The 16,603-nt window shown below is 47.0% G+C and overlaps 1 protein-coding gene across 4 annotated transcripts in view; it reads right to left on the bottom strand.

Annotated features, from left to right (window-relative positions):
* Positions 1–16,603, bottom strand: part of MTUS1 (microtubule associated scaffold protein 1) — a 1,021,263-nt gene that overhangs the window by 809,234 nt on the left and 195,426 nt on the right. Inside the window, exon 1 of one of the 4 annotated variants that reach the window (XM_085642000.1) lies at positions 440–815. The exons of 2 other annotated variants lie outside the window; for them this stretch is intronic. The gene's annotated coding sequence lies outside the window, so the exon portion shown is untranslated. Of the gene's footprint in view, positions 1–439; positions 816–16,603 lie in introns of those variants that run through there. One more of the 4 variants, XM_085642002.1, reaches the window with a different exon arrangement.

Raw genomic sequence — 16,603 nt, 5'->3', positions numbered from 1 at the left:
TACGAGAACTCACCTGATGAGCCTAAAACAGGAGACAGGATATGCAGTGCTGTGGAGTCAGGTGGTAACCTTCCTTTGGGGAGGTGGATCACGATGTGAGCTTCATTAATTAACGTGCTATTCACGGCCTGGCAGCAACGATCACAGTGGCGTTTATTATGCACGTTGAAATGCTTTCCTCAAGTAAACACAATTCATTACAATTAAAGTGGCTGAACTCAAAATAAAACTTCATCAACTCTGAGACAGTAATCTTCACATGCACAAACATGACTCTCGGTGCACAATGACCTTTGCAAAGTGAATACTCAGTCACTCGGGTTCCCGGAGAAGTCGGACACTGCCAAGGAAAACAGCCCCGCGGCGCTGGAGAGCAGGCACACTGCAGGCAGAGACCGCTACGCACAGGCTTGTAACATCACATGAAACTGAGTCTCACCTGCACCGCTTCACGGAGTAAAACAGATCTGAAACTGGTAAAATGCGTGTTCAGGTCCGTACTGTAGGTGGCAGACCCGGAGGGGCTGTGTCTTTGAAAGACTAACACGCACCATGCCGTAAACCACAAGAGTTTGTAGCAGACAAAAAGTGCGGCAGCCCACGGTAAGCGAGTCCTCCCGGGAGATGTGCGTGTTCAAAGGGTCCGTCCCGTCCTGCAGAGTTACCTCCCGGGGCCAGAGGCCGAACCTGGACCCCCACGTCGCTCTGTTAAGTGTCGTGGGCCCCGGCTGTCCCTTTCCAAGCCCAGCCCCGCTCTCCCACGGCAGTTCAAGGTCCGCGGCGCTGGGAGCTGCAGTGCTGCATGGCCTGACTCCGGGATGGGAGGGACCTCGACTTGTCAGCCTGAATCAGCATTCCACGTTGCCTAGCAATTACTCCGAAAACCCGATCGGCCTGCGGTTTAAGGAAACCATCAAGTGTAAAAAAGTTAAATACTTTCCAAGATCTTATTGCCAGAAAGAATAAAGAATAAACTTTTTTTTTTTTTTAAAGCAAACCGGGGGGGGGGGGTATGTCGTGGCTAATGCGAACTTACTCGGATTCACTTGTACCGCTACCTCAATTTCCGAGGCCCATCATGCGTCACGGAAAACTACACACACAAGGAGCAGTCGACGTGTCTCACAGGTACGAGCTGGTAAGTCGGTGCCAGCGTTTTAGTCCCATTACTCTTGTCTGGCACTGGACATGCAGCTCCCGTCCACCGTTGTTAGCAGACAGCAAGTGATCGCGATAAAAATAAAAAATAAAGTCAAACGGCTGCACACTTCACACCCGACATGCCAGCAATGCAGTGCAACACCCGTGCCCTACCCGAGCTCCGAAGCCACTCGGGCCGAGGAGAGAGGTTTTGCCTGCTAGAGAAAAAAATGCATTAGACAATACTCCGAACCAAAGGCATTAAAGATACATTTGAAGGCCTCCCTCCTGATTTATTAATAACTTCGGGATCAACATCCGTAAACAATGAATGACTTTTAAAACCGCCGGCAGTGCCAGACACGGGCCTGCGGCAGATTAACCCCTGTGTGCCAGCCCCTAGCAGCTCCCTCTCAGAGGCCAGTACCCACCTACCAGAGCCGGAAACGTCCAAGTCACAATTGGCAGGCTGATGAGGGCTCTAATTTAAGGAAATGATTCCAGGGACGTGTTTACATGCCCTCCACGAAGACATTCATTTATTGGTTGAAGGGAAGTGGCTAAACAAATAGTACTTTTAAAAATAGTTATCCGATAGTTTGTCATGAAGTTAGATATTTTTTCGTGAACACAGACAAGCGTAGTGATTGACGACTAAGGAATCAAACTGCAAAATAATCGGACAGCCTTCATTCCACCCCACAAAGCACCCAAAGCCTTACAATAAGACCATCTGCTCTAGGGATACTCAGGGCAAACTGCTGGATCCCTAGGAGCAGCAGCTGAAAGGCACTACCTGGGCACGTCATCACCTGTACAGCACAGGCTTACCGGTAAAAAGACGGTAACAGCCACCAAATGTGGGCGAGTTGGCAGATGTGCTATATGTTGAGCACGTGCAGACCTGCAAACTAATATGTGTGTGTGTGTGTATATATCACGGAAACTCCTCCAAAGAAAGAGCAGAGGCCGCAGTTGGGGTAAGCAGGGAGGCCACTTTATTCTATCACAAACGGCGAATGCATTTCGGCATCACATATGCCTTCTTCAGCGCCAGGAGTCTTGTGGGGAATATGCAGGTAACAACGTGTATTTGAAATGATAGCCCCTAGATGATTGGTTTAGGTCCGCCCCACCCACTGGTGCATAGTCCTTTGTCACCTTCTGTAGTGCACTGGATACATGTGCACTACAGTTCCCAGAATGCATCAAGAATCCAGGTAGGTGAGGCGGATTAATGGCTTGCTGTTAATGCAGGAATTAACATCACGATGTCGTCTGGTCACATCCCCTGCATGTTGTGTGAATGGCAATGTCCTCCTGGGTCCCCAGACCGCATCAACCTCCAGGCACAGGTTTCCATTCAGCGGGGGCAGGACCGGGAATCCAGTCGCGCCCAAGGTAGAGTTGAATAACTCCGTCACCGCCCCATTTCTTCCTGGACCCGGGGGTGTGCCTTGGTAATCCAGTACCCTGGAAACAAACAAAGTCCGCCGCAGCAGATGCCAGCGAAGCCAAGGCCAGCTTAAGGATGCGGGTGCCTCTGAAGCGCGCCTCTGACATGCGCGCGAAAAACATCACGGAAACTCCTCCAAAGAAAGAGCAGAGGCCGCAGTTGGGGTAAGCAGGGAGGCCACTTTATTCTATCACAAACGGCGAATGCATTTCGGCATCACATATGCCTTCTTCAGCGCCAGGAGTCTTGTGGGGAATATGCAGGTAACAACGTGTATTTGAAATGATAGCCCCTAGATGATTGGTTTAGGTCCGCCCCACCCACTGGTGCATAGTCCTTTGTCACCTTCTGTAGTGCACTGGATACATGTGCACTACAGTTCCCAGAATGCATCAAGAATCCAGGTAGGTGAGGCGGATTAATGGCTTGCTGTTAATGCAGGAATTAACATCACGATGTCGTCTGGTCTCACTAAATATATTGGATAATTCCTAACTATAACATGTCTGAAACCTCAGTGAATATGTATGTGTGTGTGTATATATATATATATATATATATATATTCTGCTCCAAAGGTTGTCCACCAGGTGAGCAGCACTCGATCAGCAGCTTTGTTTATGATAGGCATGGACGAGGATCCGCTTGTAGAAGCCGCTCCGTAGTGGAATTGCCTGACGCGTTTCGAAGCTCCATATGCTTCTCTTCAGAGGCTTTAACGGAGACGGTGTGTGCAAGCGCTGAACCTACTTCGCCATTTTCATATTGCACTCCCACCAATGGGAAGCTCGAATGAGACTGTGCATTGTGGGAAATATGGTCTGGATAGCACACAAATCTTGTCCTGTATGGACCCTGCAAGTGGACTCGTCCTCAATCCTGTTTGCCGCTGCTGGCCCACATTACTGACATGATGGTTACCATGTCAGGTGGCCCCCGTAACATTACGGGGTGGTGCAAGCTCCGCGGCAGGACGGCCGCGTGTTACATTCTGCTCCAAAGGTTGTCCACCAGGTGAGCAGCACTCGATCAGCAGCTTTGTTTATGATAGGCATGGACGAGGATCCGCTTGTAGAAGCCGCTCCGTAGTGGAATTGCCTGACGCGTTTCGAAGCTCCATATGCTTCTCTTCAGAGGCTTTAACGGAGACGGTGTGTGCAAGCGCTGAACCTACTTCGCCATTTTCATATTGCACTCCCACCAATGGGAAGCTCGAATGAGACTGTGCATTGTGGGAAATATGGTCTGGATAGCACACAAATCTTGTCCTGTATGGACCCTGCAAGTGGACTCGTCCTCAATCCTGTTTGCCGCTGCTGGCCCACATTACTGACATGATGGTTACCATGTCAGGTGGCCCCCGTAACATTGGTGGGAGTGCAATATGAAAATGGCGAAGTAGGTTCAGCGCTTGCACACACCGTCTCCGTTAAAGCCTCTGAAGAGAAGCATATGGAGCTTCGAAACGCGTCAGGCAATTCCACTACGGAGCGGCTTCTACAAGCGGATCCTCGTCCATGCCTATCATAAACAAAGCTGCTGATCGAGTGCTGCTCACCTGGTGGACAACCTTTGGAGCAGAATGTAACACGCGGCCGTCCTGCCGCGGAGCTTGCACCACCCCGTAATGTTACGGGGGCCACCTGACATGGTAACCATCATGTCAGTAATGTGGGCCAGCAGCGGCAAACAGGATTGAGGACGAGTCCACTTGCAGGGTCCATACAGGACAAGATTTGTGTGCTATCCGGACCATATTTCCCACAATGCACAGTCTCATTCGAGCTTCCCATTGGTGGGAGTGCAATATGAAAATGGCGAAGTAGGTTCAGCGCTTGCACACACCGTCTCCGTTAAAGCCTCTGAAGAGAAGCATATGAAGCTTCGAAACGCGTCAGGCAATTCCACTACGGAGCGGCTTCTACAAGCGGATCCTCGTCCATGCCTATCATAAACAAAGCTGCTGATCGAGTGCTGCTCACCTGGTGGACAACCTTTGGAGCAGAATGTAACACGCGGCCGTCCTGCCGCGGAGCTTGCACCACCCCGTAATGTTACGGGGGCCACCTGACATGGTAACCATCATGTCAGTAATGTGGGCCAGCAGCGGCAAACAGGATTGAGGACGAGTCCACTTGCAGGGTCCATACAGGACAAGATTTGTGTGCTATCCGGACCATATTTCCCACAATGCACAGTCTCATTCGAGCTTCCCATTGGTGGGAGTGCAATATGAAAATGGCGAAGTAGGTTCAGCGCTTGCACACACCGTCTCCGTTAAAGCCTCTGAAGAGAAGCATATGGAGCTTCGAAACGCGTCAGGCAATTCCACTACGGAGCGGCTTCTACAAGCGGATCCTCGTCCATGCCTATCATAAACAAAGCTGCTGATCGAGTGCTGCTCACCTGGTGGACAACCTTTGGAGCAGAATATATATATATATATATATATATATATATATATACACACACATACATATTCACTGAGGTTTCAGACATGTTATAGTTAGGAATTATCCAATATATTTAGTGAGACACTATAAATTAGTCAAGTAAACAGTCAATCACACTGCTACTAAATCCTCCATCCTGATATTTATATATCCACTCATTCTACAATGAAGATTGCTATATATATATATATATATATATATATATATAATACATATTTAAATACCGAACCAAACCACATTCACTGGATGATGTCATCAGTGATGTCACTGACCATGTCATGAATGATGTAATATGTGACATCATCAGCAGTGGATTGCGGGCACGCGAGTTATAGTTAGCAGAACTAACTATAACGGAGGAATTTCAATGGTTTTCTACAAGTGAAATCCCCAGCTAACCATAACAACCCTGAAACCTATGGTTTTTTCAGTGAATTTCGAAGGTTTTTTAAATGATAATTTTTAAATGTAATACTAGTATATGTATTTTTTATAACAATTTAACTGTTTATTTTTACATATTTTATTTTTTAAATTACATTACATATTTTTAATATAAATAGAAATTAAAATGTTTTTGAAAATATTGAAACTGAAATGTTTTTTTTTGTTGGATGTATAAGTGCGGAACTACAAGTGTGATGGTTAGTTAGGGGACTGCATGCATAGCGAATAGGCGTTTGAAGCAGTCCATGTGCTAAGGCCTGGCTCAGTGCATGAGTACTTGGGTACTGACTGAATGATTAGAGTACTGCAAGGAGAGTGCCTGGGTGAATTTACAAGTGTTTCGGTTTTGGCACAGTGAATGGATTAGTACATGGTGCTAAATGGGTCACTAGAGGAGAGCAAGGGGAGTGACAGGGTGTTTCCTGGAAGTGTATGGATACTGACTAGGGAATTGAAGGTGTTAAAGACAAGTGTGTAGGTGGTTAGAGGACTGCATGCATAGTGGATAGGCGTTTGAAGCAGTCCATGTGCTAAGGCCTGGCTCGCTGCATGAGTACTTGGGAACTGACTGAATGATTAGAGTACTGCAAGGAGAGTGCCTGGGTGAATTTGATAAGTGTTTCGGTTTTGGCGCAGTGAATGGATTAGTACATGGTGCTGAATGGGTCACTAGAGGAGTGCAAGGGTTAGTGAGTCCTAGAGCCAGTGCTATGCTAAAAGACACTTGGAATACAGTTAAAACACCTACATACACTAGGGAACAATATGCGTTGGGGTACCCCTGTGATTAGAATGACCTCCTCTGTAAGCCCCTAGTACATAATAGGGCAGGGGGATTAAAACTACCTCTTAAAATGCGCCACAGGGCTCGTTTGCACACTGGTGAAGGGGGGGGGGGGCTAAACTGACATGTGCAAACAAGCCCTGTGGCCGTTTTAATTTGAGGGATAAAGTCTCCTTGAACCCTGAGTGTCCCTTGGTTCCAACAAGCCCACCAGGTACCTCCAGTTAGTGCCACAGAGCTGCGTTGCAGAGAGGTGTAAAAAGGGGCGTGGTCTCTGAACACCTGTCTGTAACGCAGCTCCCTGGCGCATACTGGAGATACCTGGTGGGCTAGTTGGCCCTCTGGGACCATCAGTATTGAAGGGGTATTAATTCCCCAACTTACAACTCTCGAGGGGGGCGCGTTTGCACAATGGTGAAGGAAGGGGGCGGGGCCTGAGGTGACAGTAAACCATGACCCAGTCCTGAGGCGGAAGCCGGGGCTGGAGGTACTCTGTTGTTTTTAAAAAAAACTGTACATTTCACTGCACTCGGTCTCCTGTGTGGTGTCACTATTTACTTGTCTTTTAAAACGAAGCACAACTCAGCGCTCGCTCTCACCTTAGCGCTCAGCTGATTTCAAAGGCTGTTCGCGCCTTCTCAGTTCCTTGCCTGCAGCCGCCATCACCAGCGGCGTGCGCGCTGACTCCGCCCCCTTGGAGGCCACGCCCCCTTTCTCTCCCTACAAATGTGCATGCATAGGACGCGCAGCGGACGAGCGCAGCGGGAGCGCCGTTTGCGCGCCGAAGGCGCGCCTAAGGCAAGCCCGTCTGCGCCCGTCCGCACCAAGACCGCGCAAGGCACAGGAACCCCTGCCCAAACACCTCCTAGTATCAGGTATGCACCCAACGACCTTCTCCGCCTCCGAGACAGCTCTGGCTGCTCATGCAAGTTTGACATATCAAAAGTAGTCGGCCCTACCAGCTGCATCAAATGCCGCTGGTCACTCTCTCGACCACGACCAGCCAACCCCCCCCAAATCACCAACGCCCCTTCTTCACAGGTGGCCTGATAAATGCCCGGTCGATGTGTAAACATAGTCAAGACATTCACGATCTCATCATTGACTATGACCTCGACTGCCTCATGATCACTGAAACCTGGCTCACTGAAGACAGCAACCCCGACATAGCCGTAGCCCTCCCACAGGGTTACTCCTTCCACAGACAGGATAGACAGAAAGGTAGAGGAGGAGGTGTTGCAATTATACTGAAGAACACCTTTAACTGTCACACCTTCTGCCGCGACCCTCTCATTGACGCAGAGGGATTAGGCTTTTCCATCAAACTCAGCCAATCCCTTTCCCTCTCCGGTGGCCTGATCTACCGCCCACCCGGCAACACTGCTAAATTTCTCGACTCCCTGAATGACGCTCTAGGACACTTCTTACTCCGTTACCCACACTTTACCCTGCTAGGAGACTTTAATCTACACCTTGAGACCTTCGCCGACTCTCAAACCAGCAACTTTTTTCAGACACTTGAAATCTTTAACCTACAACAAAGTGTCACGTTGCCTACTCACTCTCTTGGCCACACCTTGGACGGTGTTTGCTCCAATTTCCCTTCCATCACTACCCTGCCCCCCCTACCCCAGATATGGACGGATCATTACCTGATCCCCTTCCACATCCCTAGCTGCCACCCTTCTACCAGCAATAAACACATTCCTCACCTTGCTCACTCTACAAACTGGAAAACTGTCCAGAAAAATCTCACTCTCAATCCCTTTTCCCTAACCAACGCCCCCTCCCTATCCGGTAACATCAACAGAGATGCAGACCGCCTTCACAATTGGCTCTCACAAGAAATCGCTAAACGATGCACATCCAATCATCAGGATAGAATATTGAAGAAAACCAAAATCAAAGCTCCCTGGTACACTCCTGAATTAGCCTCCGCTCATCTACTCTGCAGGAAAGCGGAACGTAAATGGCGTAGATCCTACGATAATGATGACTGAAACACCTATATTCTCCAGAGGAAAAACTATCTCTCTACCATCAAATCGGCCAAGAGAACATACTACGTAAATGCCATTAAAGAAGCCAGCCAAAAGCAAAAAACCTTATTTTCAATTGTGAAGACTTTCACCCACCCCAAAGCTCTCCAACCCGAAATCCCCCCATCCCAAGAGCTATGTGACAAAATTTCTGATTACTTTGACGATAAAATCACCTCCATTCAAAAAAACTTCCCCCCCCTCCCCCTTCAACTCACAAATCCCTCGACCCCGACCAACCCTGCCTGACTGTTAACAGTCTCAAAAACTTCACTCCGGTGACTCTGGCCCAGACCAGAGAAGCGATCCTCTCTTGCAAATCTGGATCCCCCTCTGACCCCTGCCCCCCTAAGATTCTTCATCTCATCATTGATGAGATCAACCCTATCGTCAATGACATCATCAACCCGTCCCTCAGTTCTGGTTCTGTTCCCCTCTCATGGAAAAAAGGCGTGGTCAAGCCACTGATGAAAAAAGCCAACAAATCCTCAACGGACTTGACCAACCTCCGCCCTATCACCCTCCTCCCCGCCCTGGGCAAAATAACTGAACAGCTAGTCCATAAAGAACTTAAAACCTTTCTGGAATCCCACAACATACTCCATTCCCAGCAATCCGGGTTCCGGTCTAAACATTCTACCGAAACTGCCCTAATCGAACTGACCGACACCATTAAAACATTGCAAGACCAAAGGAAGAAGGCCATTCTGATCCTTCTTGACCTTACGGCAGCTTTCGATACCATATCCCACTCCATCTTGATCAATAGACTTAAGGACATCGGCATCACCAACTCAGCCCTATCATGGATTAGATCTTTTCTCAGCGATAGGTCCCAAACTGTCACCTTGGGTTCCTTTCAATCCAATGAGAAAAAGGTGTCCTCCGGAGTCCCCCAAGGGTCCATCTTAAGCCCCCTCCTCTTTAACATCTATCTTATCCCTCTGCTCACCCTGATTGAATCATTCGGCATAACTGTCACTTCATATGCCGATGATACTCAGTTGATCATCCCCCTTGACGACAATTCCAACAAGGCAGAGCTCAATCTGAAACACTGCCTAACCGCAGTATTCCAATTGATGGACACTAACCACCTTCGGTGCAACTCAAACAAAACTGAGATCCTCCCCATTGGAAAGAATGCCTCTTTCTGTCCTGCCCTGTGGTGGCCTGATAACTCTGTTGCTCCCCCCCAGACCGTCACCTCTGCCCGGAATCTCGGAGTCCTCTTTGACTCCGACCTTTCTTTCGATCACCATGTCACGTCCGTAGCAGGAAAATGCTTCGGCATAATCAAATCCCTGAGAAAATTCTTTGATTTTCTCCCCCTCGATTCTAGCAAGACAGTAACTGTAGCCCCCATACTCTCACGTGTAGACTACTGCAACAGCCTTCTGGCAGGGACCAAGAAGTCTACTCTCTCTAAACTTCAAAGCGTTCTACACACTGCTGCCCGCCTCGTCCTAAAACTTCCACGCAAATCCTCAATCTCCTCAGCCCTGAAGACCTTACATTGGCTCCCTTTGCACAAGAGAATACTCAAAGATTCTCATTGTTGCCTTCCGAGCCTTTAACAAAACAGGTCCCTCTTATCTTACCAAGCGTTTTCCACATTACAATCCGAGCCGTTCCCTCCGATCTTCTCATGAAAACTTCATGATCTCCACCAAGTTCAACCTGAAATCCAAAGGCGGAAAAACCCTTAGCACCCTGGCTATTAGAGCCTGGAACAGCATGCCGAGACACCTCAGATTTCAGACACTTGAGAAACCCTTTAGGAAATCTCTTAAAACTTGGATTTTTAATCTCTCCGACGACTGGACCAAAGCATCCATCTAGTCTTCCCCCTTTCTCTCTGTGACCTGTCTTCAAGGATTTTCAGCGCCATGATGCTCCTTCCGGAGCGAATGCCGCGCTCTATAAATACTCCTCCAAATACCAAATACCAAATACATGTGTGCAAACATGCCCTGTGGCGCATTATAAGTTGGGGAATTAATTCCTCTTCAATCCTGAGGGTCCCTGGGGACAAGTAGCCCACCAGGTACCTCCAGTATGTGCCAGGGATCGCGAATCTCGCCGATTTGTTTAAAAAAATAAAATAAAATTTGGGGTCCTTGTGGGAGCCCCTAAGCAGGCCTAGGGGATCAGGGTGTTTCTACCCTGCCCCCTTTTTGCGTTTTGCTAGTTTTTTTTCTCTGCTTTCTTGTGCCTCGGTTCTACAGAGGCACAAGATGGCTGTCAACACTTCCTCATTTGGAGTGTTGACAGCCAATTAGCATACAGCTTGTGATCGGGAGGGTGCGCGGATCCACCGCGCCCATAGATATATATGTGATTTTACTTATTGATTTTCTCAGGAACTACTGAACGGATTTTCACCACTTAACCAAAAGGCACGACTCTGAACCAAGGGCTACCTTTTTGCCAAATTTGGCGTAATTCCATTCAGAATTTCGGGCTGTAGCTGCGACTAAATGTTACTTATGGAAAATTGCATGGGGAAAACATGTTTTGGGACCCCCCTTTTTTCTCGGCCTTGCTTGACAAATTACCCCAAGACTTTCAGGATAGGAGCGGACCGGAGCTGGCCAAAAGTTTTGAAAATTTTGCGAAGATTTGTCAACCGGCGCCAAAGTTATTGGAAATAGAATGTTGCGGATTTCCTATGGAAAATAGGTCCTAACTATAACTACCTACTGGCGACCGCCAGTAGGAAATTATATATATATATATGTTAAACTAACCTATAGTTGGGTGAAAAGATCAATGGCATTAACGTTTAAAAAAACCCACAGAAAATCACCAGTTATAGTTAGAGTACAGAGCTAATTATAACTCGCACCCACACCATGCACTGCTTATGGCCTTACATTAAATCATTCATGACATGTTCTATGTCATCTTGTATGACATTGTTAGTTTGTTTTATAATTAATATAGTGGTAGGTAAGTATTCTATTACTGCTGTTCATGATTTTGTACAGTATGGGTCCCGATAATGGGTTTAAAAAGCAGGGTTTTAAGTGGAATGAAAAAAGTGGGGGGGGTCTGTCAAAGGGGCGTGGCTAATATTATTAAGGACTTGCCTTAAACACGCAAGCTATGAATCTGTGCTTATCAGTGTGCCGCTCTACTTGTATTTTGCGGTTTGTCATTGCATCCAGATATATGATGCAACAAGTAACATCATACCTACAACAAGTCAGGACTATTGGCTTTGTCAATGGTTGTTAGTTGCATAAGATAAATAACTAGCAACTATGGCTTGTTATATAGAATATTGAAAAAACGTCCACTTAAAGCCCAGGTCACACCACAGCAATGTTGCTGCTCCTGAGTTTCAAAAAGAGAAGGGAAATCCATAGAGAAAATGACTCTTTAAAGGATTTCCCTTTCCTTACAACGCTCACCTGGCATGACGTCATGCCGTAACTTCTCCACTAGTGAGAAGTGAGCAGTGTGAGCATGCGCACATCGGTGTGCCTGGTGTCATTGCAGTCTGAGAAAAAACGGACCGCCTGTGCCAGGGCACAAAATAGAGACCAATAGAGACCCTTTTAGAGGCCCGCATTAAAAAACTGCCGGTGCTCAGCACCGGTGAGACCCGGCCCACTTAAAGCCCTGGGTGTAAGTGTTAATAAAATAGTTGTGCTCCTAATCCACCGTAGGTATGTGGAGATATTGAACATATTACAAATGTTTCTATAAAGGGCTAACTGTATGCAGGTGACAGTTGACTACTTGTTTCTAGTATTTTCAACGCAAGTTTTTTGGCTCGGCAAAAAAATAAGTTTCCAACAAGGTCAAGACTCTATGTAGTACATACTAAGTATTATAAGCAGCCTTGAGTATTTTGATACATGTTTGGCCATAACAATTTCTACATAAGACAGAAGACTGTGTGCGTCAGGTACTTACCTATGTACATGTGCTTGATTAGCTACTGAAGATGGGCGATCTGTAAAGATTTCAGCACATTGCGAAGGCTGCGAGAAGTATGACCTTTAGCACCTTTGGGGCTCTGGTATTTTTAGTAATTAGTCCCTCTTTGGAGACTGTTTGCATAGAATTAACACTGTACTTAGTAGATACTTTTTAATCCTCTGTGGTGTATACTGTGGGAGAGGAGTTTTCCTAACGGCTAGGGACGTCGACCTCGAATCTGGGGAACCAGGTTTGAGTCTCGGCAACAACTCTGAACATCCTGTGATTCTGGGCAAAACACTTAATCTACCCATGCCTAACAAAAAAAAAACCAAATAAAATAAAAATGAATGTATCCTCATGTAACGCAACTGGTGCTATGTAATGCGCTCGGATACCCGATTCGGGTCAAGTTTGCGCTATATAAAACTCTGTTAAAAAAAAAATCCTCATCAGAGTTTCACGGTCTGCAAATAGAGCAGTACAAGGTAAACACTGTTGACACTACCCACTTTTATACTCATGTACACCATTTCACACAGGAGGTTCGCTGACTATGAAGGGTTTGATACAGATAAAGGCTGTTCATAGTAGGGCATTAGTTATGTAAAAGAAGTTGAGTATCTGCAGGAACTAAGCTCTCACAAACGTCGCACAGCGATTAAATACCACATGCTGTAGGGGTTACACATCTATGTGTGGCTGAATGTTAATATGAACTTGGCTACCCATGAAATGTACAGTATAGGGTCAATGTTGCACATAACAAAAACTTGTTTCACCTAAGGGGGTTGTATGGGGAAGGGCATTAATGATGCTTTATATTATTCTGAGCTATTCTGTACTTACTTTCATACCTCAAATACCATACTAAGGACTTTTTTTAATTAAAGATGTGGGGGCGCGTGCCCCTCCCCAAGCCACTATTTGGCCCTGGGGACCCCATCGCCTAGGGCCCTCTTTTAAAACAAAGGGAAGGGGGGCACGTGGCCTCCACTCCCTGAGTCTTAAGTGGCCCTGGAGACCCATATACATTATTAGGGGAGATGTGCATTTCTCCCGTCTCTGAGCTCAAACTGGCCCCAGGGACCCATGCCTGGGGCTATACTTTCATTATAGGGAGTGTAGCCCCCCCTACCCTTTCGAAGCCTTAGGTGGCCCCAGATACCCCAGGGACAAATCCAATTCATAAGGGTAGGGGGCGTTAGGCTTCCTCCGTGAGTCTTAATAGGCCCCAGGGGCCCTATACCCAGTGCCGAATGCCACAAAGGGAGGAGGGCCGCGTGGCGCCTCTCCCTGAGCCTTAATAGTCCCCGGGGACCCCAAGGCTGAATGGCAAAAAAAAAAGGAGGGGGGAGAGGCCCCTAGCCTTTATAGGCCCAGTGGACCCAATATCCCAGGCCCAAATCCAATTTATAAGGGGAGGGGGGCGTGCACACCATCCTTTAATTACAGCACTCAGTCCAAGGGGATGGGGTCCTTTAGGGCCTTCAAAGCTCAGGGAGGGAGGGGCGCATTCCACTTCCCCGTTAAACAAAAACATTTGACACTTTAGATCTCAAAAACTAGTGAATGGAGTTCTACTAAATCCCCAAAAGCATGTTTTGTGGACCAAGATCAAGTTTCCTGCCAAATTTGGTGTAATTCCGTTCAGCAGTTGTTGCGGTAGTGCTTCTTAAAAAAGTCCATGTAAATGCACAAGTAAAATTGGTTATGGGACCCCCCTCTTTTTTCTCAGCCCCCGCTTGACTGATTACCCCAAAACTTTCAAGGACAGAGCTAAGGTGGATGAACTTAAAAAAAAATAAAAAAATTGGTAAGGTTCGTCAAATGGCGCCATAGTTATTAGCACACTAAAAAATGGTCCGTCTATGGAAAAGCTGACCTAACTATAACTACCCAGTGGCGACTGTGTGAAAGGGGAGGGACCTTCTGCCAATTAGTATCTAAAAGGTATTTTGGCAGGGGAACTGGAAGTAGGGGTGATGGAGTTGCTGCAACACCTCAGAAATAACCTTGAAGTAGGGGGGATATATGTCTGCCCCCGGCCACTGAACCGTTGGAGGAGCACCTTTCCCCCTAGCCTTACTTCCAACTTGGGATTACTATGAGGATATTACGTTAGATTGCTAGTGCCTCTGCTTCTCCCTCATCCGCCCGATCGGTGGTTTTGTTCTGTGTTTGAGAATGGGGCTGCGCTCCCACCGGGAACTTGCACGTGTTTATTGGGTACACTGCCTTGCTTGTGTTATTTATTTTAGGTTGTTCTAAAAAAGGAACCTTTGTCTTTTCCTGCACCAGAGCTATGGACACTTCCATGTGTTGTCCTTACTTGGCTGCCGAACCTCTGGGATGTCGGCTGAATAGCTGTGTTCCAGACTGATATAAATAAAGGTTTTTATAAAAAAAAAAAAAAAAAAAAGAAATAACCTTGAAGGAGTGTATAAGTGGAATGTTTAATAAGGCAAATGCTACTTACCAGTATGCATCTGTTCTTGGCATGTAGAGCTGCAGATCTACACACTGTGCATAGATCGCCATCTGGTGTTGGGCCCAGATGTTTGCAGTTGTTTTTCTTCTTGGAAAGGGTTTCGAAGTAACGAAGTATGCGACTCCTCCTATGGATCGTATTGCGCATGGGCTTCGGCTCCATCCTCAGATTGTTTTTCGCCAGCACGGAAATGATGGAGCGTAGTAAGAAAAAGGTGAGATGCCCATGTGTGTTGTATCTAAATAAGAGAAACTGAAACAGATAAAGGTAGCCGGGGAGGTGGGTGGGCGTGTGTAGATCTGCAGCTCTACATGCCAAGAACAGATGCATACTGGTAAGTAGCATTTGCCGTTCAAGGCATATGAGCTGCAGATTACACACTGTGCATAGATTATATAGCAGTACCCATCCTTAGCGGCGACCACCAGTATCTGTTGCAGTGGTTTGAAACAATGTCTTGAGTACAGCCTGGCCCACACTAGCTTGTTGCTTAGTTTGCACATCTACACAATAGTGTTTAGTGAAAGTGTGCGGTGTTGACCATGTAGCTGCTTTGCAGATATCTATGGGGATGTTCCCTAAGAATGCCATGGAAGCCCCTATCTTACGTGTAGAGTGGGCTTTAGGGGGAACGGATAGCGTTCGTTTTGCTTTGTGGTAGAAAATCCGAATGCATTTGACAATCCACCTAGCTATCCCAGATTTGGAGATGGGGTTGCCTTTATGTGGCGGTGAGCAGGAAACAAACAGTTGTTTGGTTTTACGAAAGGGTTGTGTTCTCTCGATGTAGTAGAGTAAGGCTCGTTTTACATCTATTTTGTGGAGAGCTCTTTCTGCAACGGTCTGTGGTTGCAAGAAGAATATGGGTAGTTCCACAGATTGGTTTAGGTGAAAGGGAGAAATGACTTTAGGGAGGAATTTTGGATTAGTACGTAGAACAACCTTATTATGGTGCATTTGCAGAAAAGGTTCTTGAATAGTGAGTGCTTGTATCTCACTGACTCTTCTGAGGGAAGTGATGGTTACTAGAAAAGCAGTTTTCCATGTTAGGAATTGAAGTTCACATTTGTGTAGAGGTTCAAAGGGAGGCCCCATTAGCCTGGTGAGAACGATGTTTAGGTTCCACACAGGTGAGGGTGGCACTCTGGGGGGAATTATTCTTTTGAGGCCTTCCATGAAGGCTTTTATGGCAGGTACTTTAAAGAGTGATAGGTGCTGCCTGTTTTATAGGTAGGCTGCTATGGCTGCAAGGTGCAGTCGAATAGACGTGTAGGCTAGATTGCATCTCTGTAAGTGTAGTAAATAGCATATGATGTGTTGAATTGACACATCTAAGGGATTGAAGTTATTGCTGTGGCAATAGACTACAAATCGTTTTCACTTGGCTGCGTAGCAAGCTCTAGTGTTAGGACGTCTAGCTTCTCTAATGACGTTCATACAGTCTGAGGGGGAGATTTAGGTAACCTAATTCTAGGATTTCAGGAGTCAGATCGCAAGGTTGAGCTGAGCTGTGTCCGGGTGTCTGATCTCTCCATGGTTCTGGGTTAAGAGGTGTGGAAAGAGGTGTAGCTTTTGGTGCGGTACTACTGATAGTTCCAGCAGTGTGGTGTACCACGGTTGTCTGGCCCAAGTTGGAGCTACTAGGATTAGTGTGAGGGAATGTTGTTGTAGTTTGCGCACCACTAATGGAATGAGTGGGAGAGGCGGAAAGGCGTACGCAAATCTGCCTGACCAGTTCATCCATATCGCATTGCCTTTGGACAATGGGTGTGGATACCTGGCGGCGAAGCTTGGGCATTTGGCGTTTTCTGGGGTGGCGAAGAGGTCTATCTGTGGATGCCCCCACATTTGAAAGTACGGGTGA

The sequence above is a fragment of the Triturus cristatus genome, chromosome 2_2 (genome assembly GCF_964204655.1).
Source record: "Triturus cristatus chromosome 2_2, aTriCri1.1, whole genome shotgun sequence".
NCBI lineage: Eukaryota > Metazoa > Chordata > Amphibia > Caudata > Salamandridae > Triturus > Triturus cristatus.
The sequence above is the reverse complement of the archived record's forward strand: the minus strand, read 5'-3'. Positions and strand labels throughout refer to the sequence as shown.